Source organism: Priapulus caudatus, unplaced genomic scaffold, assembly GCF_000485595.1.
Source record: "Priapulus caudatus unplaced genomic scaffold, Priapulus_caudatus-5.0.1 Scaffold1739, whole genome shotgun sequence".
Lineage (NCBI taxonomy): Eukaryota > Metazoa > Priapulida > Priapulimorpha > Priapulimorphida > Priapulidae > Priapulus > Priapulus caudatus.
In genome coordinates, this window is record NW_014578800.1 from 72,424 (window position 1) to 78,105 (window position 5,682).

Sequence of the window (5,682 nt, forward strand, 5' to 3'; positions counted from 1 at the left end):
ATATTGAAAAAATTAAACAGGTATTCGATTACCATAATTTACGAATAAACCTGAACAAAGGCTCTACTGGCATACCGTCTCATCATCGCCGTGTTGCTGCAGAGTTTCTACTCAAATGGTGCCAAGACATACCAAGAGCTGAGTGACTACCTGGAGACAGCCAGAAAAAACCCAACCGGGAGGCTATGGGTGGACTGTCTCATCAAGCCGACACTGCTGGCGCTCATGTTCCTGCGTGGAGAGCGGAATGGTGACTTTCTCCTCCAGCAGCACTGTCTCAAGGCAATGCTGCCGTATTTCTTCGCAGCAGGTCACCACAATTATGCCCGCTACATGAGCTGGTATGTGCGACAGATGGAGCACCTTCCCCAGCGTGCCCGGGAGGACCTACTGGCAGGCGCACATGTCTGTCGGCATTCTGATGGCGGGACCGCAGTGCCAGCAGATCAGTTCGGCGAACAGACATATATCAAGCGAGGGAAGGGTGCTGGAGGTATGAAGGGCATATCGACGAGCGCCGAGCAAGTGGCTGTGTGGGTCAACAGTTTCAGTGTGTGTGCCCACCTCGACATCGCCATGGAAGATATGTACAGTGAAGCTGGGGATGAGGAGAAGCCACGTGGTCGAGTGGATAGAGAGGAGAAGAACAAGCACAAGGAGGAAGGAGAGGGAAGAAGAAGACTGGATGAGGTCGATCGGAGGAAGATCGGAGCAGAGCTGGAGAAGTACACTCACCCCCTCAACGAGCAGCATCCAGGTCTCTATAACATCTGCAATGGCCAAGTGGCGCCCGACACAGTGAATGTTCAGGATGCACTGACTATCGGGAGTGAGCAAAGCAAGCAGTTCTCCGCTTCACTAAGCAGTGACTTCCACAAAACCATAAAGAAAATGGTCAGATCAATGGAGGCACTCAAGAAGGCAGTCACTGTCAAGGGGAAGGCCATCTACGACATCGAGACACTGTTTAGTCGGCTGTTGGTCTTGGGGCAGCAGCGGAGCGTGGATCTATCCAACATCTTCCAGTTTGAAATGAGTCCATTCCCAACATCCCTGATTGATGAGTATGGATGTTTGAGGAAGGGCAACAAGGCCGTGCTTGTCAAGTGTCTCGGTGTTTCTGTCAAGACTCCACCTGCTCCAGACGTGGTGTTGGTTGACGCCGGTCATGCTCTATGCTCTGCTAGAAACTTTTGCCAGCTCTATGATGCGAATTTCTACAAAATTGTCTGACTACATTTCAAACACAAATATGACCAACCGGTCGCTGTGACTACGCCACCTGACGGAATGTCACGAATACACAACAAGATCAATTTTACTTCTAATGCTTTCTAGACGTCCACGAGGCATCTAACTTGCGTGCATAATGCAAAAAATGAATTTCGGCGAAAAAAAAATGCCAAAAAAGGCATTTTCTAGAGACGAAATAGTGCAACGGTAAACAATTGCGGAGGCTTACTGTTGCATGCCTCCTATAGGAGCACTATTTCGTCTCTAGAAAAGGCCTTTCTTGGAATTTTTTTTCGCCGAAATTCGGCACTAGAGTGCAATAATTTGCATTATGCACGCAAGTTGGATGTCTCGTGGACGTCGAGAAAGCATTCGAAGTAAAATTATTCTTGTTGTGTATTCGTGACATTCCATCAGGTGGCCCACAGTCACCGGTTGGTGTTTTTTGTGTATGAAATGTGTTCAGACAACTTAGTAGTGAATGTTTTTTTGGGCTTCCCGGTTAAAAGAGTGGTCAAGCGCTTCAGCATCCATACTCTTGCTGACCCATAACTCATAATTGTAGCTGCTAGGTGAAAATTACATATCTTCATTTAAAGTAGAGTCAAATATGTCAAATAGTCATCAGTTCCCTGCTCGCCACGTCACCCCGCAGGCATTGAGGTACAGCGAGCGTACAATTACGTGATCTAAATAAGGCTATGCGCATGCGTATTGCGATACTTAGCGCGCTAGGCACCAGATTGCGTAAAGACACAGCTTAGAGCGGGCTATCTTAATCCGGACTAAGTTAGCCGTGCTTCATTTGCCGGGCTAACTTGGAGCGGGCCAGCGCGTATTTGGAGCGGGATAGCATGTACACACTGCAAATATTCAGCGCGCGCTAGTTTAATACCATATCAAATTCGTAGTCTGTACGGGGTATTTGTATGGACTCAAATGAAGTGCAACGGTAAACAATTGCGGAGGCTTACTGTTGCATGCCTCCTATAGGAGCACTATTTCGTCTCTAGAAAAGGCCTTTCTTGGCATTTTTTTTTGCCGAAATTCGGCACTAGAGTGCAATAATTAGCATTATGCACGCAAGTTGGATGTCTCGTGGACGTCGAGAAAGCATTCGAAGTAAAATTATTCTTGTTGTGTATTCGTGACATTCCATCAGGTGGCCCACAGTCACCGGTTGGTGTTTTTTGTGTATGAAATGTGTTCAGACAACTTAGTAGTGAATGTTTTTTTGGGCTTCCCGGTTAAAAGAGTGGTCAAGCGCTTCAGCATCCATACTCTTGCTGACCCATAACTCATAATTGTAGCTGCTAGGTGAAAATTACATATCTTCATTTAAAGTAGAGTCAAATATGTCAAATAGTCATCAGTTCCCTGCTCGCCACGTCACCCCGCAGGCATTGAGGTACAGCGAGCGTACAATTACGTGATCTAAATAAGGCTATGCGCATGCGTATTGCGATACTTAGCGCGCTAGGCACCAGATTGCGTAAAGACACAGCTTAGAGCGGGCTATCTTAATCCGGACTAAGTTAGCCGTGCTTCATTTGCCGGGCTAACTTGGAGCGGGCCAGCGCGTATTTGGAGCGGGATAGCATGTACACACTGCAAATATTCAGCGCGCGCTAGTTTAATACCATATCAAATTCGTAGTCTGTACGGGGTATTTGTATGGACTCAAATGATAATTGCTAGTTATATGTCATGCAAAATATCTATTTAGCACCACCACATACAACAATACATAGGCCTACATATACAGTAGGATGTTTGGAAGCTACTTCAATAATCAATGTTATGTATGTAATAGTATTGGTATAGCTATTATAAGCCAAAGACAAGCATTTCCATGGAGCGGTGTCACGCTCTTTATTAGCATTCAAAGATGGCTATACATCGAATCCTTTTCAGCCTCTGTCATCACCGGTTTATGCCTCGCACTATATTGTGGCGTATCACTACGCTAGTGCTTGTGAACGCATATCACCACAATGTAAACTTTATATACAGGTACAATACCAATTTTCTGATGGTCCGCAACCTCTTTTAATCCGGATAAATTTCATTTGAAATTCCCGCGCTCCCATATTAGTTTACCGGGTGACCACAGATGGTATTGCAGGCATTGCTAGTGATGCAAGCGGCGCACTCTCCTTAAATTGTTTACATTTTAATTTTTAGTTTCCCAATTTTTAGCTCTAGCTAGCCACGTATACACGACTTTAGACATTCGAAAGTAGGGTTGTACCATTAGATGAACAGGCACGACACTGTCTCAGTCTGCCACTGACACTATTAGTATTACTGTATTAGTAAAGCGTGCACGAATGCGCGAGAATCTGCGCGGCGGAACCTTTTTTGACCAACGGGTGGCGTTGCGGTAGAGTTGGCTATCTTTCTTCTTCTATATCTATAATGGTAGGTATGTGCCGCGGAAGAGACCCCCTTTTTTCACCCTAAACTTCCGTTCCGGAGACCCACATTTTCAGGTCTGTGTTACTTCCAGAGCCCCTTATTTTTTTACTTCGCAGTGGCACATACCACAAACATTAGTTTCAGAGACCCCCATTTTCAGGTCTGAGTTAGTTCCAAGGCCCCTCGTTTTTGACTTCGCAGTGGCACATACCTACAATAATGTGGGGGTGAGTGCCCCTCCCCCCGAGGGGTCGCTCATCGCCTTAGCCACGATATTACACATTCTAGCTATAATAATGGATGGAATACGGGTTGGCAATAAAATGAAGATTTCTATGCATTTTTTTACTTTCAGGAATAAAAATAATACAGAAGTATACAATTTTCTATCACATATAAACAAGAGCTAATAATAATACATAATAAACTCACAGAACGAGTTTAATTATTAATAGTGGTGTACGTGTGTGCGGTGAAATTTTATGTTGCAGAGGAGCGTATAAACTGCATTTACTAATTACTGTAAATCTGTAACTAATAAATAAGCGAAGGAGAATTGATTAACATTTATAAGGCTTTGTTATTAAATACGTTTCGTGTTTATCATTATTTTATTTTTTAAACATACAGATGTAATTGGGAAGAGTACTCTTTTAAAGATACAAATGTAGCTACTTGAGTATTGCAGAGAAGCATTTGAACGGCATTTACAAGGAAATTATCAGTAATAATAGGCGTAAGAGAGTCGATAAACATCAAGACTTTGGTAGTTAATACGATCACGTGTTTATTTACCACCATTTTTATTGAATCGTTCCAACTGCATGTGGACTGTACGTACCACAGTGTTTGCACGTACATTTCAGCATTATACAGCATCTCATACTTATAGCATATATATAGAACGGGCGTGAATCGAAGACGTATGGTTTTCTGTTTCGTTTTTGTCAAAAATGTAAATTAATGCTAGAATCATTGTTTAGATTTATTTCGAAATCATTGCTCTGAATCACACAATCTGATAAAAATATAGCGAAATTTATCTCTGCGACAAGTTATCGTTACTCTCCACAGTTGCAATACACAAGCAACTATACTAACTTCAATACCGGAAAGTGTCGTAATAGTGGCGAAAACACGAGACCGGTTAAAAATTGTGTTCGAAATATAGATCCTTTAAAGTGATTACGTCACCGTAAATAATAAAACTAAAAAATATATTTTTACTTTTTCATAAAATGAAAGTAATTCTGTTCACATTTTATGGTTAAATTGCTGCATTATACTTCCTATTTTCCTATATTGTTTGATGTAAACATACACTCGTGACTCATCCATAGCCCATAGCAAGCAATTAATATGTCAGGATAATAATATCAAATCGTCCAGGTTTCTTGGATTTTCTAACTAGTTGAGAAACAATCTTATCAGGTAAGAATTTGACGATACGTTTAGTCCCGTTATAGTACTTACTTTTAATGTAAAAAAATGGCAACAAAATTTGTACAAATATCACCATAGAACATCCGTGACGTAGTCAATTTAAACTGGAGTACGTCGTGGCTGTCGTTGCTTGCGGTTGTCTATATCCTTCGTTAATTTAGAAAATTCCCCCAACAGAGGGCGCAGCAGCACCTACCCACTACTTGCTCTCACTGAGCTCTTTAATAGACCTTTAATAGTTCATTAATGGTTATTAATGGTAATAATAATGGTAATAATCGTCATTAATAGTTTATTAATAGGGCTCAGTGCTTACTCTAGTTGGTACACGAAATCCTTGCATTTATAATATTCCTTTGATCTCTTTCCCGTGAATGATTCATTGAGAACTGTTGTCTTACAGACATCTAGTCTCAAAAATAACAAACGATAAAATTCCTCTACATACTATTCTAGCTGGTTTGCTAAACTTCAGCATAGACGTAAAATCGTTGTCTCTCCTCTACCCCACCCTCTCTTCCCCCTCTTTCTCTCTCTCTCTCTTTCTAACTCTCTCTCTCTCTCTCTCTCTCTCTCTCTCTCTCTCTC